At 49.2% G+C, this 22,217-nt stretch overlaps 1 protein-coding gene across 1 annotated transcript in view; it reads left to right on the top strand.

The window, feature by feature from the left end:
- Positions 1-22,217, top strand: part of TRABD2B (TraB domain containing 2B) — a 212,064-nt gene that overhangs the window by 3,124 nt on the left and 186,723 nt on the right. The gene's annotated exons all lie outside the window — the stretch shown is intronic.

Genomic DNA, 22,217 nt, shown 5'->3' with positions numbered 1-22,217 from the left:
GCAGCGTGCATGTGCAGAGTAAGAGTCATGGTTCCTGCGGCTTTGCAGGCAGGGGAGGTGCAGTGGACCTGGTGTCTGTGTGACTCTGGCTTGTTGCTGTTGAAGGTTAAACACTACTGAATTACCCAGGCCTTTGCATTGCTCTAGGCGGCCCTCGGACCTCCTCCCTAGGCCTGGAGGAAGTCAACAAGGATAGTTTTGGGGTTAATAATTTCAGAGAAATGTGTTCACTTAAAGGTTGACTGTTCTGATTTCTGAACCTCAAGAATGGGGGCAGGGAGAAGGGAAGAGCTTAGGAGGTTTAAAGTCTCTGGCTGCCAGAGACCTGATCCAGCAAAATGTCATGAAAAGCCCCATCTCCATGGGCAGAGGTCACTTGCAACTCACTGGCCCCAAACTCAACTCTGAGACCCTGGGAACAATGAGTTCACATCTGTGCCTTGAGAACAGGCTGTCAATCCTGAGATCTGGGATCTGAGTCAGGGCCGGTGGCTCCTGCAAGGAGGCCCCAAAACAAGGCATGGGCCAATGCCCTGGGTGAGGTGTGGCCCCCAAGATGTGTTCCTCCATTAAGGAGACAGCCTCATAATTTGGCCAGGCTAGAAACTCCACCACTGGGACCAGACCTGCTTGCTGCTCCCGAGATGTTGCAGACTCTTCACCAGGGAAACAGCGGCAGAAACTGATCCCCCTTTGGAGATCTTCTGGCCTTTGTTTTTCCAGGGGAAATGCAATATTGTCCCCGGGGAGGTAAGAAGCCAGATTGATTTGCCGGCCAAATGAAAGGCGGGTTTGTCGGTTCCCCTGCTGGCTCTCCCATAATTGTGGAGTCCTTACCCAGAGGGCCCCGGTGGCAGGAATATTGGGGCAGTTAGTCACGCCCCGCAGGGTTCTGACTACGCCTGACTCCTTCTCCACGGGGGAAAATCCTGTGCATTCTCTGGCCCGGGCGCTGAATCCTCTGAACATACCGGCTCTCTCCCTCTGAAGTGACTTTTCCCTTGCCAGCCTCGGGAGCTGATATTATCTGTATCGGGCTCCCTAGCGCTCACCGCCCATCTCATTTTAGAGGCAGGTTTGTGGGAGGCCTCTCTGTTCAGAGACCTCACGTCTGGCCTGGATATCTTTTTTAGGCCGGGGAGGTGGGGCGTCCAGCATCACTGTCCGCACCCTCTTTGTACCCGACCACAGAGGAATCCGAGGAGAGCTGGAGCGAGCACACAAACCCTCTGGTTAAACAGCCCCTGGCTTTAATCTGTCTCTCTTAAAACAACAAAACTATCTTTCTTCGGCGTCTGGAAACACTGCTGCTCAACCAAATGACGGCTTTTGGTAGGTTGAAAACATTTGCTGGAAAGTGTGTGAAGTTATGTTTTAGGAAAAGTTCCTGAGAGCCATTTATCGGCCAGCAAGGAGCCCGCTGACAGTCTCCAAAGCCCATGTTTGAAGATCAAACGGACTCAAATCTCTGGTTTCAAAAATGCACGCACCCCATCACCAGCCTGGGCCCGCTCTTAAAATTGTTCTTGGGTCCAGCTCCTCAAGAGGGCTGCAGGAAGCAAGTCCAGAACAAAAGAGAACAGGACTCCTCTTGGTTCCCTAATCTGTACACCCTTCACCACCTGCCAGAGCGTCCAACCTCGCCAATTTGTCCTGTTATCATTTTGGAGCGAGGTGATGAAATCTCTCCTCCATCCCTGTGGGCAGCTGTGGGCTAACTGGGAAAGGAGGGATTCCAGAGCCTGGGTGGATGGGGGTGTTAAGGGTCCTCAACCCCAAAGTCAGAAATGAACAGCCTTCTCAGTAAAATCGTATGTGCGCGTGCACAGTTTGATATGAACATCTGTGATGCATTATTGTACCGAAATATCTGTTAAGTGCATCAGATTTTTATTTTTTCTTTCCTCTCAGCATTACTGTTATTGCAAAATATTTGGTGGTGGGGGGGGGGAACAAGGAGAGAGGAAGGCGGGAAAAAGAAATCTTAAAAGAGCCTTTTTGTGAAGCGCTGGGATTTTAGTTTTAATTTTAGTATTTCTCAAATGTTTGTATTTTCTTCTAGGCAGAAATACCACATTTTTCCTTGCTAAGTGAAGAAAGAAAGCGTACATTTTCAGACTCCATGGGTGGGAGGAGCCAATGAAAAAGTCTCTGGTCTCTGATCTCTGTATAAACAGAGAGTGTGGGACCCAGCATCAACATGGGCTTGCGGCGTGGCCTTGGGCAAGTCCGTTCCCCTCTCCAGGCCTTGTTTTTCCTGTCTGTGAAATGAGATGCCGGGATTAGGTCATTATTCAAGCCCCTTCCAGTCCTGACATTTCAAGCGACAGTTATAATCAATTCCACGTGCCAGGCACCCTGCCCGTAGGAGGCATGCTTTTCCATTTTGTTGGGTGCTCTCCCAGGTGAGCATTCAGAAGGGCTGGATGACCTGCCCAAGGTCATGTGGCTCATAAGGAACAGCCACTCTACCTGCCCCTAAATGAAGTGTTCATGTTGACTAGGTATTTCTTGTCCTGCAATTCTTCCTTCAGTCCTTTCTGCTGTTTCTTTCTCTCCATTAGGACCTGAGGGCTTAAAATTTTACTTCTTGAAGAATTTATAATTACAGAGAAGGTATTTCCTTTGGCCGTGGGGCTTGTGAGAGGATGCTAAAGGCCCTGATGTGTTACAGACGGCTCACACAGTGGCTGAGAGCAGACTTCTAGGTTTCAGTCCCTGCTCTGAATCTAAAGCCAGTGACTTGTGTATAACTTCGTGTTCCCATCTATCAAATGGGGCAGTAGTGACCAGCCTTTCACAATTGAGCTCGTTTTGTGAGGATATGAGAAGACACTCCTTGTGGGAGGTTAGAGAGAGTATAAAATGACTACCTCGATGTAGGTTCTGTGCTTGGAAAACTGTTCAGGCTGGCTCCAGGACAGGGGGAGAGGAAGGTTGCATGGGAAGCCTCATCTCTGCTCTGTTGGCACCTTTTCCCATCAGCCGTGTCCACTGTCCATCCCTTGTAGAACAACGCAAAGCTGGAGTGAGATGGTGGCGGCCCCTGTCCTCAGGGACCTGGGGATGCCTGAGCCTTGAGCCAAGATCTTGTGACAATCTTGGGACCTGCAGATTTCAATCGGCTCTGTTGGCTGCCTCCCGGGACTGGCACTGGCTGCCACCAACAGCTGACCTGATTAGGAGACGCCCTTCTCCCTCTAGGGGGCGTCAGTCCTCCCCCACCCAGACTGGTGGAGTCACTGGCTGAGAATACCTTGAAGTCCTGTACTTCCCGAGGAATAATATAGCAAGGACCCTGCCGCCATTCTGTACTTCGCCGCGTTTTAACAAACATGCCAATGTTAGCCACTCAATGTGTGTAAAGCTTGAGCACTTGGGCACAGCCACTGAGGGCATCCAAAATGTTTGTAAAATACTGCAGCCCCCTCAGTGGGGAGTTAGAAACCACAAAACCATCACTGATTGAGCTCTGTCTCCACACAGGGCACTGCATAAAACCTCACAACGACCTCGCCTTTAATCCTCACAGAGATGTGACAAGTCATATCATCATATCTGTTACAGACAATAAAAAAGTTGTCGCGTGGCTGTGATTACACAGCTAGGCCAGTGGAACCAGGATTCCAACTCAGGTGTGTCTGACGCTAAAGCCCCAGCTTTTCAGACATAAAGATGAATTCATTTTTGTTCTTAATAGTGAGATGACATTATCTGGTGACGTGCGTGTGCGCGCGCGTGTGTTGGAGTTGGAGATCATCTTTTTTTGCTAAAAAAATGAAATGAAATAAAATATGATAGAGATCATTGAAAAGTGCTGAAATTGATTTGACTTGTAAGTTGGATCTGAAGGTGATTCTAAAATAGGAGTTGCCAAAGACATTCTGGGTACCAGTTGCTTCCTTGGAATGATGGGCCCCTAACATTGGCTAAGCCAGCACAGTTAAATAAAGAAACGTCTCCTTTTAGTCACAGTGCCTGTATATATATCCTGAGGGGCCAGCACGTATTATTAGGTGCTCAATAAATATTCGGGGAATGAATGAATGAATGAATGGAGACTGTATAACTAGAGAAACCACCATATGACCATCCCTGTTTCCCTTCTGCCATCCAGCACTGTGGAATGAATGAATGAATGAATGAATGAATGGAGACTGTGTAAGCCACAGTGAAGAACCTCCTCCTTGAACTTTAATAGCTCTAATAGCTTTAATAGTGCATTCCTACAGGGACACAAAATGTCGACATCAAGTGGGTAGGTAGTTCACAAGCAGACCCTAGCCCTGACCCCATTCCTACCTTACCTGTGACTTTGGGCTAGTTCTTACCTTCTCTGGGCCTCGATTGCTCCCTCTGTCCCTCGAGTGTTAGCTGGATGATTTCCAGGGTCGACCCAGTTCTGACTTCTGTGGTGCTCATCTATGACCCCCGTATCTTAAAGGCCCTGGGCCACCCTGAGATTTTGAGCCTGGAAAGGGCTGACAGTCTGGTCTTCAGCAGGCCGCTGCTGATACCTAATTCTCTGGAAGCCTGTTGGTTCCAGTGGGTAATCCTACTGCCTCCCACTGCCAGTCTGTGGAGCAGAGAGCGCAGCCTGCCATGGCACAGCCCCTGGACACCTGCACGGTCTTGGAGCCTCTCCTTCATTAGGGTTCCTCTCCCTCACTCGCTTCCTCATTCAGCCAGAATGCCCTACTGTGTTGGGCCAGTGCAGTGCTGGGGGCAGACCTGGGAATGGCCTAGTTTTTACCTGCAGAGGGTTCGCTGCCCCACCAGGGAGAGTGGCTATTATTAGTCCTATTTTGCAGCCATAGCAACCCAGGCATGGATCTCGTGCATCAGTCCCTCCTGTGACCTGATTCTCCACCCTCAGACTCTGTCTTTCCTTTCTCTTCCTGTTGTATGCCCCCATCTTTCAGCACCCGGCTCTCATTTCCCATCCTCCAGAAATGGCCATTCTCAAGCCCTGCCACCCTCCCTGGGCCTCCATGGCAGCCACAGCAGCACCCACTGTGGCCCCTGGAGCCATAGCACTGGTCCCTGCTCATGGCCTCCTGTCAGATCTACGTGCCCTCCCCAGAGTGAAGGGAACAGACACCTCCCTTCGCCTCCGGACCATGCTGAGCCTTCTTGTCCCCAGAAGTTTACTCCAGAGAGTGCGAACCCCTCAGTCAATATCGGATCAGGGCAAGTTGGCCTTGTCTGCACCATGTAACTCCAGATCCTAGACTGAGAAACAAGGTTCTCCTGGCCCCGCCTCCACCCCGTGCTTCTGTAGGCTGCCATGCCCTCTGTGTCTCTCACAGGAGCCCTGTGGTTGGGAGCTGTTCAGCAAATGTCTGTCGCATGGTACGGGAGACCCTCTGGGGAACCCCAGCATTGACCCCTAGGCATGTGTATTCTCAGATTCTTTGTGTGCACCGAGAGCTGTTTGCAAAGAACCCCTGCTGGCTCCACAGTCTCTATTCCCTCTCTCTGACCTGGTTAACTCAGACTTTAATATTGAATATATTTTTCCAACATATGGGGGGAGGAAAACAAACTCAGAAGCAGACACACAGGATGGCTTAGGTACGGCCATCAAAGGAGAAGGAGGCCATAAAGCCAGAGGTGACCACGATGTCATGAAATATTCTAGTCTCAGAATCAGAAGCTCACAGCATGAAGTCTTCCACACTTCCACACTCTTCGAATCATAAGCCAGGACTCAGAGGCTCAGGGAATCTAAGAATGGTGAAATCTTAGAACATTAGGCTCAGATGCATTTTTCGACTCGAAGAATCTTCACATCATGAAATTCTAGCCTCTTAGCTTTGAAGAATTTTCAGCTCATAGACACAGACTTTTAAAATCTTGGAGTCGGAAGGGACCAGTCCTCAAGAATTCCAAAAAGCCCCATCGGCAAACACGTTGATCTTGTTCCGACGACCCGCCAGCCCATCTCAGGCCAAAGGGAGAGAGCCTGAGCAGGGAAGCACTTTGTGACAGAGATAAAAATGGGAGTGTGCCTTTGTTAATAGTTCCCATTTGCACATCTCTCAAAGCTAGGAAGAGGTCGCCTGGTAATGCAGCTTTCCTCGGGAGGAAACTGAAGAATGTGAGGAGCGCGGCGGCTGGCAGGCCAGGCCGCCGCCCTTCTTCCCTCCTGAGTTTGCCTCTAAGTAGTATCCACTTCACTCCTTTTATCCCCCATCGCTGGCTCTCTGTCCGCCTACTTAATCCACAGGCAGCTGGTGGCCCAGCCTTCGGTTGTGCTAAGCGGCTGCCAAGCCGTCTCGCCGAGCAGCTCCTCCAGGATCCTTTTAAATCTGCGCAATATATCCGCTGGAACACAGAACTGTTGCCCCAAGCTTGGAAACGCTGTTGCTTTGCTGAGCCCCCTCCCTCTCCAGGAATTTCCTTCCTTTCTCTTCTATTTCTGAATCCTAGGAGATTTCCAAGGCTCAGCTCAAAGCTGTGCCTCCTCCAGGAAGTCTTCCCAGAATGCTCCTAAATCTAATCTGCTTGGGAAGACTTGGTCCCTGCTTTCCCTGATGGCCCAGCCACGTATGTTCTTTCCCTCTGTGGAATTTTTTTTTAAATTTTTTTTTTACATTTTATTTATTTTTGAGAGAGAGAGAGAGAGCACACGCACAAGTGGGGGAGGGACAGAGAGAGGGAGACACAGAATCCGAAGCAGGCTCCAGGCTCCGAGCTGTCAGCACAGAGCCTGATGCGGGGCTCCAACCCACGAACCATGAGATGATGACCTGAGCCTAAGTCAGTTGCTTAACCGACTGAGCCACCCAGGCACCCCAGTGGAATTGTTTTTATGACATTTTATGATATTCTTTCAGTGCTTCTGTATTTTACCTAATATTATAAAAATGACTGAGATAGTCTTTTCTTTTCTTTCCCAATAGACCCTGATTCAAAATCTAGCTCCAGATATGTTCACAGTTGATTACAAACTTAGGTGGAATGTGCTCCAGTTTTAAAGTTGGGGCTTTGTGATGTGTTCTGTGGCTGGGGTATTGGCAGCTCTGGATGCTAAAAAGGGGCCACATCTTGGCCTCTGTATGCACAGAAAGCCCTCAGACGTCCTGCCTGTCGCAGCAGATAAGTGCACTGTTGCTGGCCCATTTGGTTAGGACGCTGTGACATCCATGGGCCCTGTTGGATTTCTCTCTCCATCCTGGAACACTTTGTTGTCTTCTCTTTCTCATCTGTTATTTGCAAACAAAGGCCTCCTTTTTCCCTCTTCTTTACCACCCAGAGCACCCGTGAATCTCTGCAGGCTCACTCACCACCCTCCTGCTTTATTTTCATTTCAACGTGTTTAATTTAACCCCCGACTTGCTGCTTTGGTTTTGGGCCCCAATGATGCTGACCTGTTCTAGTTCTTCCTCCTTCCCTCCCGCAGGCACAGTCCTTGGTCGTGCCTCCATACATTTCCTTGTGCCAGTCCCTACCTGAGAGCCCTTCCCAGTTTTTATTGTTTGGCTAACTCACACTCCTCTGAAGTGGTAAGGATTCCTGAGGGCAGTCATTTTAAAAGTCTGGACTCTTTAGATGCCGCTGTATAGCCAGACTTTTATCCTTGGTCACCAGGTTGGACTGTACCCTATGGGCAGATGAGACCTGATCATAACTCAGCAGTTTGAATTTGGGTGCAGTGATGGACCTAAATCCAAAGCTTTCAGCATTGCGGGTCTTATTTAATTAATTAATTAATTTATTTATTTATTTATTAATTTATTATTGAGGTATGATTGACGTCACATTCAGGTATACAATGTACTGATTCAATATTTGTATATATTGCAAAATAACATTGTGTTTTAAAAGGATTGGTGGATGTCTTAGTCTGCTGACTGCTGTAATACCAAACTACCATAGACAGAGCGGCTCATACAACAGAAATTTATTTTCTGATAGTTCTGGAGGCTAGAAGTCCGAGATTAGGGTGGGAAAGGTGAAAAGAGAGAGTGAGTGAGAGAGAGAGAGAGAGAGATGAATTGAGTTGGAAAGTGGGAAAGAGATAGCTTTCCGTGTCTCTTCATAAGGGCGCTAATCCTGTCACGAGGACCCCACCTTCATGGCCTCTTCTAAACCTAATTATCTCATAAAATCTCCATCTCCAAATACCATCATTGTGAGAGTTAGGGCTTCAGCATATGAATTGGGGATGAGGGGGACACATTCAGTCTCTAACAGTGGGTGAGTTGCACCTGTGCTGCCCTGAGTGCCTGACTACTCTTGAAAAGAGCCAGGTCGCCAGACCAGGCCTGTGCAAGTCAGAGCCCTGGGCCATCCCCGGCGACAGCCTGGGACCTTAGAACGTGTGCAGTGTCTGCGGTGGAGGCACCTGTGATAGTCTGTGTTCCCCCCTCACTAGGCGAGGTTGTTTCCCAGTGGGGGGAGGGGGGGGTCTGCCAGCTTTCAGATCAGTACCTGACCACTACCTCCCTCCCCTGCAGGCAGTGCAAATATCCCTCTGCCCTGTGTGCTGAAACCTTGACACCCTTTATTCTCCGGGTTCACTCTTTTCTTGCCATTGGGTCGGAAGGGCAAGGGGAAGCCTTAAAATTTACTTTTCATTTGCTCTTAAGTTGTGAGCCTGTGCTTTTTTTGTGTAAAGCTTTCTCCCCACCTCCCTCATTCAGAGGAACATCCTGGTCTGATTCTGCCTTTAGAAACAAGAATTAGTCTTTATGTATATGGCACAGACTGGGCTCAGGAACCCCCGCCACTGCAAAGCTTCCAGGCATTGGCCCAGGACAGCTCAGGGCTCCTGCAGGGTCCAGGATCACTGTACTTCTAGAGAGTGTCAGTAACCTTGGACTAGTTACATGACCTTTCTGTGCCTCAGTCTCCTCATCAGTCAACTTCATCCAGCTGCTGTGAGGATTTGTGGATTGGTGTAAAGCACTGTAGTGCCATACCAGACACAAAACCTGTTCTTTGTAAACACTAGCTCATGCTTATTATTGGATTTTTAAATTAACATCATTACACAATTTTTCAAGAAATGCTTTGTAGTTCCCACTTTGTGCCAGACATGGGGGTATGTGCTGGAGATCGAAATGTGAGCAAGAATGATGATGCTGTCCCCCCCCCCCCCCACGCCGGCTGCTTGCTTTCTGAGTGGGGAGGAGGTGTAGGGGGAGGAGGTTCAGGGAGGCCAGGGCAGGTAAGGCGGTGTGGGGAACACAGAAGACTGCGCAGTTCTCAGTCCTGGGCAGACCTGGGAAGGCTTCCTGGAGGAGCCTAGATCTGAAGGAGTAAAAAGTCAGCAGGCGGGCATTTGGGGTGCTAGGCTCTGGAGACGGGCGGGGCCTACACGGGGCCGGGGGGCAGGCGCTGGCTGTGTGTCTGGGGCTGTCTGCAGTGCAGCATGGCCCTTCTGCGTGGGCTGTGGTCACACGAGGCCGAGTGAAACAGCCTGCCTGAGGTATGCCCACCTCGGCCGCACCCCGGCGCCCCTCGGGGCCAGGACCCAGCCGGGCCCGCTTTGCCCGGTCCCGCGGCCACCTCTCGGGACGATTCCGGGAGCGCAAGTGCCAGTTTCCTAAAAGCGCGGGAGCGCGGGAAGGGCGGAGGAGGGTGGGTCCGGGCGCCACCACGCCCGCCCCTTGGCCTGCAGGGCCACCGCAGCGGGTGGCACCGGCACCTCCGGGCGAGCCGCGCCCGCCCCCTGCCCGGGAAGCCGCAGGGCAAAGATAAAAGGCGAGGCCTTTTTTGTTTCCGCTGCTTCTGTTTAAGGGACTTACCTGCTTCCTCCCTATTAAGGTTATTTAAAGCTTCCTGGCCAGTTTTATCTCCTAGGGACTTAACGCGCCTGCTAGACCGTTGGTAATTCAAACCTCCGTCCCATTTTAAAGCCCTTTTTGAAAAGGAAGATGCGGCAGAGAAAGCCTTTTGGAAATCTCTCTGGCTTAGCACACAGGGTTTCCATTTCTTGAACTGCTCAGCCTTGAGGTTGAGACAAGACAAGAGCGTCATTGGCAGTGGTAATTCAACCATTTGCGCCGCGCTTTGCAATTTCCAGTCTTTTACCTGCATTACCGCCCTTCCTCCCCTCCCCCACGAGGACACCTACTAGGGGCCTACTTCAGTTTCCTGTCCTTGCCTCCGATTTTGGACTTCCAGTGCTCCCCTCCCCCTCCATCTCCAGCTGGGTGGCTGTAAACATCCATTGGCTTAGGAGACATTTTCCAGCAGGAGACACTCTACTGGGGCTGAGAAAGCTTGAAGAGCTGTGGATTGGTCACAGAAAGGGTTAACTGAGACACTTCAGGACCTCAGTGCTAATGATGCTTGGTCATTGTGCTTGACCTTGACTGAGATGTTTCATTGACCCAGCGAGACATAGCTCCCGGGTTTAGGCGTGCTGGTTGTCTTGCAGGTGATTTTATATTATTTTGATTCCATCAGTAGAGTTTTGGCCGGACGGTGGGTGAGAAAGGAGTGCAGGATTTTTGATGGAGACGATGCAGATTAAACAGGATCAGGGCCCTGGAGATGGGAGTGGAAAAAGCCATGCAGGGGAAGGAGACCCTTAAGCGAAAGTGCCAGGATGGGAACATGCAGCGGGTATGCAAAGAAAAGTGTTTCTACTCCTCCCTCCACTGACTTTTTCCTTCCTTTTCCTAATCAAGATCCCAAGAGAGCCATTGTTATTTAGTGCCTAATATGTGCTGGGCCTCTAATTTATCACAGTAAACTCCTAAAACAATCCTGAAAGGCAAGTATTATTTTCTCCAATTTTGAGGAAATTGAAGCTAAGTACTTTGTGTAAAATGGTGGAACCAGGATTTCTACTTAGATCTTCTGATAGACGAGCAGAGAGACTGGACTGGAGTTGGAATTCCCACTCCATTACTTTGGCTAGATGACTGGGGTGTGTTTTCACATCTGAAAAAATGGAGTTCACAGTATTCCCCGCCCACCCAACGTGTTGTGAAGACTAAATGAGGTAATGCATATAAACCACCTAGCTGAGCGCCTGGCACTCAGTAGGAGGTGGTGAATGTTAGCTGGGGCAGTTGGAGTTGTGGTCATTTTAATTATTGTGATTGGCTCATTTTCACACTGTTTGTGTCTTGAGGTGAAACCCATTCCGTAGAGAAGATGGTTCTTGATCCCTCAGTCTCTCAGGCACCGAGCAGGGATGGGTATGCTTGGTTGACCTGATTGAAACCATGTGACCCGACCACCCAGAGTGTGATCATTTCTTTGCTGACCATCTGGTGATGTGTAATGTCTGACTGTACTCTTCCTGGGTCGGCTTCCCTGTGATCTCTCACTGTTCCCTGGAGTGCGGACACATCAGAAGGAGGGATCTAAACGTTTGGGCTGGAGACCTAGGCTCCAAGCCCAGCTCTGGCACTGGTTAGATCCATGACCTGGGGAGATTCCCCACCTAAGGGTCCTTTCCCTCCATCGTGAATGGGGTGAATGTTACTAGCAGCAACTCCAGAGTCCTGGGGAGAATCACAAGATACAGCCTGGGAAGGACTTTATTAGCCCCTAAGTGCTCTATGTTCCTAGTAGTACTCAGGGTGCAGGTGTTTTTCCTCTTTTCTTTCTCCCAGAGAGAAATATGGGTTTGTCCTGCCATCCAACAAGGGAGAGTGCCTACAGTGTAAAGCAAAGAAGCAATTACCATTAATTTATATGGAAAAGTTTGTGAGCATTCCCAAACCCAGAATATAATCTCTCAAGCTTTTCTGATACCTTAGGATGCATCTTGCTAATGGGTGCACGAAATAAATCGACATACAGCACCGATGCTCACAGACACAGTTTGAAGCTAAGGTGGCTTGAGTGCTTGCTGCCTCTCTAATGGCTCACTGCAAAACAAACACTGCATGCTATTTTCACTTGACGCCCCTTTTCATAAAGAAATCCTCTTCGGATTTCTTTCGGTTGGCGAAAACAGGTACTAATGTAGGTCTTTTGTAAAAGCAAATTGGCGTAAAGTGAATTTTCAAAAAGCGGGGGATACCTGTACCCTGTAAGTACTTAACGAATTGATTTTTTTTTATTATGAAATTTATTGTCAAATTGGTTTCCATACAACACCCAGTGCTCATCCCAACAGGTGCCCTCCTCAATACCCATCACCCACCCTCCCCTCCCTCTCACCCCCCATCAACCCTCAGTTTGTTCTCAGTTTTTAAGAGTCTCTTATGTTTTGGCTCCCTCCCTCTCTAACCATTTTTTTTTTCTTCCCCTCCCCCATGGTCTTCTGTTAAGTTTCTCAGGATCCACATAGGAGTGAAAACATATGGAATCTGTCCTTCTCTGTATGACTTATTTCACTTAGCATAACACTCTCCAGTTCCATCCACGTTGCTACAAAAGGCCATATTTCATTCTTTCTCACTGCCACGTAGTATTCCATTGTGTATATAAACCACAATTTCTTTATCCATTCGTCAGTTGATGGACATTTAGGCTCTTTAGTTATTATGAAACTGTTCATCCTTTCATCCATTCCTTCGTTTGTTTGTTTGACAAGCACTGCTGGGAACGACACTGTGCCAGGCTCAGGTGCAGGCTCTGGGGTTCAGAGATGAATGTGGGGCTGGTGGGGAAGGGAAGGGTGAGGAGACATGAGGAGAGAGGTGCCTCACTGCCGAATGCCAGGAATGGGTCTGAGGCCTTGACAGGCACTGCCTCATCCATCCCCCATGACCATCTGTCAGGTTGTACTGTGTTCCAGCCCCATTTTGCAGGTGAGGAAACAGACACAGACAGCTTAATTCATTTACCTGTGGCAACACAGCCGGTGGATGGAAGATCTAGAATTCAAACCCGGGAAATCTGTCTTCAGAGCCTGTGCTCTCAACCCCTCTGCATCTAATGAAAAGGAACTGGAGTGTGATAGTCGGGGGGGGGGGGGTTCTTTTTCTGAGACTAGAGGTATAAAATTTTGGTGGGGGGGGGGGGGCAGGGACTTAAGATTTCTGCTCTGGGAAGAGAGGGTGAGCTGGTCAGTCCGTTGGCCAGGATCTAGGGGGAGGAGAGAGGCCGTGCTGAGGACTGAGAGCAGAAGCTGACATTGGCAGGTGAGGGGATGGCAGGGCAGGCTGAGGGCCCAACAGAAGAGGAAGCTGTATGTTTGTAACGTCACCCATGTGTGGGACCCTTCTCTGTGGGGCTCCCTAGTGTGGATGGGGGAGCAGGAAATGTGAGAGGGCCACCCCAGCCTCCAGTCCTGTGGGGTCCCCATTCAGTGTGCAACAGTAGCTAGACAGAATGTCAGCACCTACTTGTGTGTCATTGTTGAGCACTGACGCTGAGCCTCCAACCCCATGGTGGCAGGCCTTTGCAGGGGCTCGGGTACTCTGGAGGCTCTACAGATGCTACCAGGGTGGAGAGGACTGCATCCTTGCTGTCCAGGAACTGTCTTTGCTGGTGAAGATGCTCCATGTATAGATGCTAGACAGACCCCCTCCTTATCAGACCTGGCTTGGCTTTAGTGTAACGTCGCCTGAGCTCAGTATTGAAGGACAAATGGGCATCCCGGGTTCAGGAGGAGCAGCAAGTACGGGGTGGGAGCTTGATGGAGACGCTGATCCCAACTGAGGGACTGTCCTCACTCACATGTGGAAAATGTTTACGGGAGGTATGGGAGACTAGGGAATTGGCCATAGAGGCTCACGGACCACCTCGTGGAGGCCTCACAAACCAGTTGAGAAGTTTGGGCTTGATCCAGGTGTGCTGGGGGGCCATTGTCCCCCAGTCCCATACTTTGCAATTCATTCATTCATTGGACTGGAGGGTCTCACCCAAGTCTGCCTGGGAATTCTCAGATCCCTTGGCTTGAGGAAAGAGCTGCCATATGAGGTTCTTTTGTCTCATCGGATCCAGGATGTTCTCACTGCTGGGCCCGAGGAGGACTCTCAGCTTCTGGAATAGGAACTTAGAGATGTTTTCTCTTAGAACTAGATCCTGAAAGTAGTCTGGCAGCTGAATGAGACCAGCGGTAGCTATATATTACAGGGTCTTTTGTGGGGGGAGCCTGAGACCCTGACCACCATTTCTAAAGTACTTAGTATAGGACAACATGTCCCTGCATTTCATGTGACCCTTTTAATGGCTGACCTGGGGGAGTCCACCTGTTCCCCTGGGGTGGGGTGAGGCAAGTGGTTCCTGAATGCTCCCCAAGCAGAAGTGGGGGGTGGAGGGATCTGTGGTCTATACACAGCCCTTAGATAGTGAGAGCACTGGATTGGGAGTCCAGCAGCATGAGCTCAGGCAGCTCCCTCCCCTCACAGACAGCCCTTAGAGGGTGTGAGAGTGCTTGGTAAACCATAAACCGCAAAGCCACTTTCTAAACCAGCTCTGACCTCACTGGGAAAGGGCATTTTTAATTTTATTGTCTTTTATATATTTATATGTCTGTCTCCTCCAGAGACTGAAGTTCTTTGAGGGCAGGAGCCTCATCATTAGATGAGGTTTGCCAAGGGCCTGGCTCCAAGTATGCACTCAGGGATCTGTGTGTAGCTGTAAAATTACTGGCTGTATCTACACATCATCGCCTGAGTATCCGGGTGGAAAGCAGAAAGTCCCTAACCGCACCCCACATTGTTCCCAGATTTCCAGATGTTTGGTTCCAGGAGGTTAAACATCTAGGCAGTGGCCTGCATTTCCCACTGTGGCACCCAGGCATTTGGCTCTGAGCAGCCGTGACTACTGAGCGCCTTCTCGCCCTCGTGTTACAACCATCTCCTGGTGGGGCTGTGGTTTCCCACTGGCCCTTCATTCCCACAGGGGCCTAAGTGCTTCCACTGGGCCACCCTGTGGGTGGGAGCTGATTTTCCTGGGATTGGAGGGATCTTCCCGGCCCCCCCACCCTCCTTCCTCACACGTCCGTGTCTTTTCCAGGGCACAGAGCACAGCTTCTGTTTGCTGGCCATTCCGTGATCCTCACACAATATAAATGAAAGCTGCTAAAACCAATAAATTCAAACCATGTGTGGGCACTGGGGAAGAGCAGGATGTCAGAGGCCTGCCCTGTGAGGTGCCGTCAGCTCTGACGGCACCCGAGCTGATTTGTATATGAGAAAAGTAAATATCCAAAGTGGTAAACAGCCTTGGGTCTCTCATCATCGCTGAGATTTAAAGGCATTTAATAGGAATACATCCTCGGTCTTTTATAAACAAAGAGAGATTCTCTGTGTGTGCTGACCTAAATTCTGCATTTTTATCTTTGGGAAGGCGAGCCAGTCATTCTAGTTGGGAGACCACAGGCAGTCTGGGCCGTTGGGTTGAGTCCTTTCTGGTTTTGGCAGTTGGTCTAGCACTTTTGCTTTGCACAGGGCTACCTTTTCATCTCTCTTTGACCTTAGAGCAAGTGGGACAGGTGACCATTGTCACTCCTGTACCAGTGAGGAACATGAGCCCAGCGATGTGAATTGACTTGCCCAAGACCACATAGCAGACCCAAGCTGAGCCAGGACATCTGCCTTCTCTCCTCCTCTAGAACCCTCTAGCTCTCCAGTCCTCTTTCCAGGACTGGTACTTCTGTTCTGTCTAACGTAGACTCCCAGAGACCTCCTGATTAGCCCCTTCCTCATTTGCTCTCCTTTCCAATGTCTGCTGGAACCTGGCCCTCCGCTGGGTTCCTGCTTCATCTGCTTTTCTATTCAGGCCATTCTTATGTTCCACCCCATTTTCCTTCGACTCTGGACACTTCCAGTGGCCTCCTAATTGCACATTAAAAACGGATTAATCCTTAAAATTGCATAATGCTGAATATGCCACACACATTTATGCAAATAAGTACATGTCCTACTGGTGACATTGGAATCACATCAGTAGATTGCCTCAGAGTCAATTTCAGTGGATTTGATATTATACAATGGTCATGTGAAAGATGTAGTGTAAGGTTATGTACTATTGTACTATGGTCATGTGTAACATGGCACCATTGGGGGAACTTGGGTGAGGGGTATTCTTTCTTAGAACTGCATGTGAATCTATAGTATCTCAAAATAAAAGAGAAAACTTTAATTAAAAAATGAATTAACCTTCACAACATACTCATTCTCCCATGCCCGCTGCATGCCAGGTACCTGCTCTAGGTACTAGGCATAGATCAGTGATCATAAAAGAAAAAAAAATGCCTGCCCCTACCTCCCTCAGGCCTTTGCTTGAATGAGGTCTTCCTGTGACCACCCTATTCAAAATTTCAAATCATTCCCTTGAACTCCCTGTCCTTCCCTTTTTCCTCCAATAGCACCTGTCACCAATTGGTGTCCCTATATTTTACTTTCTTATTTGTTTTTTTGCCCTTCACCTGATCACTGGAATGTCGATCCCATGAGAGTAGAGATCTTTGTGTTGTCTATATCCGTAGCACCTAGGACATGGTAGGTGTCCAGCTAATGTTTGTTGAATGACTGAAGGTGACAGACAAGAAACAAGGTCAAGGCAGGGTGAGTGCTACAGGAAAGCAGTGCAGGGGGAGGGGCTGGTGTAGATGTCATCATTTCTATCTAGAGTGGACTGTCCGCACACCTCACAGGTGTATGAGGGGTAGAGTCCTGGTGGTTTAGACTGTAACCCATCATTAATGCTCTCTTCCTTTTATTCATTCACCAGATATTTCTTTGAGCCATCACTCTGTGCAGGACCCTCTAGAGCAGGTAGAAAAGGACCTTGCCCCAGGAGGCTTACAGGTAGTTGGGAAAGACAGGACAAGAATGTAAACAGCATGTGAAAAGGAAGAACAAGCCAAGTATGAGAGCTGCGGCAGGGCTGAGGAGGGAGGGCTTACTGCAGCCAAGGCATTTAAGGAAGGAGGAGGTGTTGATTCCTGGCCTTAAAAGTCTAGGAGGATTTCAGGTTTTTTTTCTGGTCCGGTGGGGCTCAACTTACCAACTTCCTCTTCCATGGTTCTCCTGGGGGGCACCACAGCCCTCATGAGACTGCTCCCCACAGGTGGACCTGGACGCCTAGCTCTGCTTATGCTGTGACCTCTGCCCAGAGTGCACTCTCGTCTTCCTCTTGTCTCTCTCTAAATCCTGTTTCTTCTTCCAGATCTAGCCTGGCCCTTCCTGCAGGAAGGCTTCCTTGATTGCCCCAGCTCCCACAGTCAGTCCTCTCCGAACATCTGTGCCATTTGTAGTCTGTACCATACCATTTGACCCCTTGGGAGAGAGTTTTGTGTTGGCCCAGCTTCACTGTGGGTGGCACTTGAACCCCCATCTAGGATAGGAGCTGGTTGTTAAGCCAAAGCAGTGCTTAGGGCTGGATTGACTTAAGAGTAGTAGAAAAATGTGATTCACCCTCAGAGAAGGCAGGATTTGTTATTTTTCTTCATTGACCCCTACTGTCCTCTTTTTGAACCACTGGAAGTTCAGTTAGGGGAGAGCTGAAGTCTGCCTTGACAGCCTTTCAGAGCATGTGGTGGACGAGCGCACAGCAGTAGCCCTAGACTGCTTAACAGACTCCAGGGCCTCCTCTCTTTTCTGACATCATTGCTGCAGTCTGTGCTCAGTGAATTCTTACAGAAAGACACGAAACATCTTTACACGAAAATATCTTATGTACAGTCACCTCAAGTGGTTTTTAAAATTTTTTTTAAATGTTTTATTTATTTTTGAGAGAGAGAGAGAGAGAGAGAGAGAGAGAGAGAGAGGAGGGGCAGAGAGAGAGGGAGACACAGAATCCAAAGCAGGCTCCAGGCTCCAAGCTGTCAGCACAGAGCCCATCACAGGGCTCAAACTCAGTAACTATAAGATCATCACCTGAGCTGAAGTCGGATGCTTAACCGACTGATTCACCCAGGCACCCCTACCTCATGTGTTTTTAAATAAAATTTTTAAATTTTAGAGCAGTTTTTGATTTGTAAAATTATTGAGAAGATAGTACCCGGTTTGCCCTTTTATTGAGATCCAACATTAATATGGTACATTTCTCATGATGAATGCACTGATACTGATGCATTGTTATGAACGAAAGCCCATCCTTCCTTCAGATCTCCTCAGTGTTCCCCTACTGTCTATTTTCTGTTCTAGGATCCCATTCAAGATGTCGTATTACATTTACTGTCATCTTTCCTTTTACTTCTCTTGGCTCTGACAGCTTCTCAGACTTCTCTTGTTTTCAATGACCTTGACATGGAGTATTCACCAGATATGTGTCCCTCAATTGGGACACCCCATCTTACTTTGATGTTTTTCTTATTATTAGATGTTATGCATTCAAGGGAGGAAGACCAGAGATAAAGCACCATTTCCATCCTATCATATCAAGAGCACACACTATCAACCTGACTTACCACTGTTGATACTGATCTTGACCAGCTGGCCGAGACAGTGTTTGTCAGATTTCTCCACTGTGAAGTTACTCTTTCCCCCCATCTGTCCTTATGATGCACATTGGAAAACAGTCACGATGAGCATCCCAGCATTACTATGTGCTGGGCACTGTTATAGATGCTGAAAAGATAGTGGCAAAGGAGACAGAAAAGGTTCTTGTCCTACATGAAACTTTTATTTGAGAGGATTTATGAATGAATGAATGAATGAACGAATGAGTGAATGGTTTCAGAGTGTGATAAGGGGCATAGGGGGAGAAAAGGCAATAAGCTAGGGAGAGACCAGGGTGCAGGGGCAGGGGTGGGGCGGGGAACGGGAGAGGAGCAGCTGCTGTTTTCTTGGGCTTTGGGGAGAAGGTGCCTTTCTAGCTGAATCCAGGAGGGTGAGGAAGAGCCAGCCATGGATGCCTGGGGAAAGCCCATTCTGGGCAGAAGGAACAGCAGATGCCAAGGCCCTGAGGCTCATTTAAGGAACAGGAAGAATGCTGTGACCAGAGCCCTGCATGTCACGGCTGTCAGGAGATGGAGCAGAGAGGAGGTGGGGTGAGATCTTGCCAGGCCTACCGAATCTAGGAAAGTGTTTGGAGTTTCTTCCAACGGTTGAAACTATTGATTTGAAGCAGGTGCAGTCCTGTTTGCTTTCATATATAAAAGACAGTCAGGGCTATGGTGTGCAGAATGGGCTCTCCTTGGGGCAAGAGCAGAGGAAGCTGGGAGACCACGTGGATGTAACTGAGAGATAATGGTGTCTTGGACCTGCTGGGAGCAGGGAAGGTGAGTTTGGCTCAGTTTTGGAGGTGGAAGTGACAATGCATCCGATGAACTGCTCGTGGAGAGAGAAAAAGCCGGGTGCACGCTTGCACATTTGGGTCCAGTGCTGTTAGCTGAAATTAGGGGAGGCTGGGGAGGGAGCAAGTTTAGATGGTAAAAGTACAGACATTGCGGATCCAGCAGAGAAGCTCCTCTGGAAAGCTCTCTGTCAGGACCAGTGCTAGCAGCATCTCTGGGTTGTATCACGTACCTGCCAGGATTGGAATGGCGTTCTGTTGGTTCACGCTTTGCTGTCTTCCTCAGCAGTTCACACTGCTGATGTATGAGATGCGGACGGCACACGTCCACGGCAGGCAGTCTGGTTATGGAAAGCATAGCCGCTACTGCAGGGCCTGGCTGCCCGCTGCTTCCTGCTGAGCCCGGGCCGGCCACTGTGTGGACGCCCTCCTGCCTCTCCCCGCGCCCGGCCCAGGGGAGGTGATCTTTCCCCATCCCAGCCGCCGCAGAGGAAACGTGTGTTGGTTTGTGTTGAATTACGTCCGCAGTGGTGCCAGTCAGCAACTATTTGTTCAACACCAACTACTGTGTAATGCTGTTTTAGGCATGGGCTGTGGTCCCTGTATAGGTGAGTCGGTAAGATATAAATGTACTAAGGTGATGGAGTATGGGCAAAAAGTACACAGCCATATGTGTATAGTGGCCAGCAGAGAGAAAGAACATGTTTCCAGGGATACCTGGATCAGTCAGGGAGGACTCCCTGGAAGAGGTGGAAACAGAGCTGTGAATCTGAAGGGCCCTGAGGGGACTGGACCACGTGGCCAGTGTTTCTGTTAGGGAATTGGAGGGAGGAAGGGCTGGAAAAGTCGAATTACGGCCCATCTACCAGTGTGAGGGGCAGAATACGTGCTCAGAAACTGTTGCATGAGTGAGTGTTTGGAAAGCAGGCTGGTGGGAGTGCCCGGAGGGCGCCTGATACAAAGATGAGGAGCCCAGTGTCCCTTGTGGGCCGTGGGGAACCACTGCCAGCTACCCCCAGTGGCTATGAAAAGTGGAAGGAATCAGAGCCTGAAGACAGACTTTTGAATTTCTAGCCAGTATTTAATTTATTATAATAATAACGATACTGCTTCTAATAACAATAATTTTTATAACTACTTAATTAGCATTATTTTTGCCGGGAAGGCACTGTTAGTTACATGCTTGGCCCCTGTCTGTGTGTGATTACAGATTATTGACTGAGACTAAGAGGGGCTTTTTTATCTTGAGGTTGTGTTGCTTTCTTTCCTCTTGGTCTCTGCTGATAATCTGCCTCACTGTTGGCTCTTTAATCTGTTTGTGTTCCATGAGACACCACAAAAGCACACTTTCTGACAAGGTCAATATGCCAGCTCATCATGGTAACACTTAATCACTTAGGGAGGTCTCACTCTGGGGTGGGGGTGGAGGGGTGGTGGGAATGGAAAGAAAGTCCAGATTGCTTTGATTAACTGCATTTTTCTTTCTGGGTGAGTGGGGGGCTTTGGTGGAAACCTCGGTCTTTGAGGCTGTTCCCAGGAAATCATGAGAGTGACGGAGGAGGTTCTGGAGTCTTGGGCATGGATGGGTACGGCTCACCTGGGCATGCTGGGCTGGGTGCTGTAGGAATGCAGGAAGAAGACACCTGTCTTCCTTCTAGGAGTTAGTACCTGTGAGGGCAAGGGGGTTTGGGCCAGGTAGGCCTACCTGGCACAAGGTGGACCTCAGTAAATTCTCATTGGTTGGATGAGCTTTTAGCCACATGGTAATTTGTTTTAAGGATTCAGATGGGTGAATGATCACTTCCTACAGGATTCGCTAGCCTGGGCATCATGGAAGAAATGGTGTTCGATATAGTGCTTTCTCCACTTACAACTGTACCACATATGTACTGATTAGTATATGTGTGTATGTGTACTTATATATGCACTAATAACTGGCTACCTGCTTCCCACCATCTTCTTGTGCATCGTCAGGTTATTTCTCCCCACTTTGTGGATGAGAGAGGTGGCATTCAGAGAGGGCTGAGAGCTTCATTCATACCACCAGGAGAGCAGGGATGTAACTGATTTATTCACCGGTCCGGCTCAGGGTCTGGCATGGTATTCGTACACAGAGTAGATTCTCAGTGCATACGTGTGGAGTGGGTGAAGTATTTGGAGAATAAACTGTATTGGAGGTCCTCAGACAGTAGGACATGAAGCCTTGATACAAACCCAGGCCTTTCATTTCCAAAGCCTGGTTTCTTTTGCCGTCTGCCCAGTTTCATTAGGCAGAAATGGGGTGTTAAATTAGATTACTGTTAAAAAATATTCACTCCCTGCCTCCTCCTTTCCCCATGCTCTGGATGTAGGGTTTGGCCATGTGACTTGCTTTGGCTTCACTTTAGGGAAAATGTCTTACTGGCTTCTGGGCTTCGGGCTCTGTTGTGTAGACTTGCTGTGGCCAACGAGACGTTACTAGATGTGAAGCAAGCACCCTCTCATGCCTCTGCCAACACCATGAGAGGAGAATCCCCCAGGTAGATTGCTGCCCCTCTGGCCTGGGTCCCAGAATGAACACAGCACACCTGAGCCCAACCCACGACAAAGAGCCAAGCCCAGATGGATGTGCGGCTGGAGCCCAGCCACGCTCAACCCTCGTCAGCCAACCCCAGCTGGCCCACAGTGAAAATAAGCGATTACTGCTTTAAGCCGCAAAGTCTTGGAGAGGTTTGTTACGCAGCAGTAGCTGATTGGTGCAGACAAGAAGAGCACCTCGGGCAGGGGCTGGCCCGTATGGAATGGAGGGAAAGAGGGCATGGAGGACAGGGGGGAGAGGCTAGAGGTAAAGGTGTCAGCTAAGTCTCAGAAAGCCTTTAATGTCAGTGTAAGGAATTTAAGCATTTTCCAGTAGGCAGTGGGAGGTGCTAAAAGTTGTTGAGTATAGAGTGATGAGACCCAAGCCACCTATAGAAGGGTGGGTAGTTTGAAGATAAGTACAGAAGGTGAAAATGTAGAGAAGAGGAAACCAAGGCCCACGGGCCTGTTAGAAAGCACTGTTCTTTGCCGCCTGCTCTGTGCCAGAGCCTAGCACTGTGTCCCTTATGTGGTAGGTACTTAATAAATATTTG

Source organism: Panthera leo, chromosome C1 (assembly GCF_018350215.1).
Source record: "Panthera leo isolate Ple1 chromosome C1, P.leo_Ple1_pat1.1, whole genome shotgun sequence".
In the NCBI taxonomy this organism is placed as follows: Eukaryota; Metazoa; Chordata; class Mammalia; order Carnivora; family Felidae; genus Panthera; species Panthera leo.
Note: the sequence above shows the minus strand (reverse complement) of the source record. Positions and strands in the feature narration are given on the sequence as shown.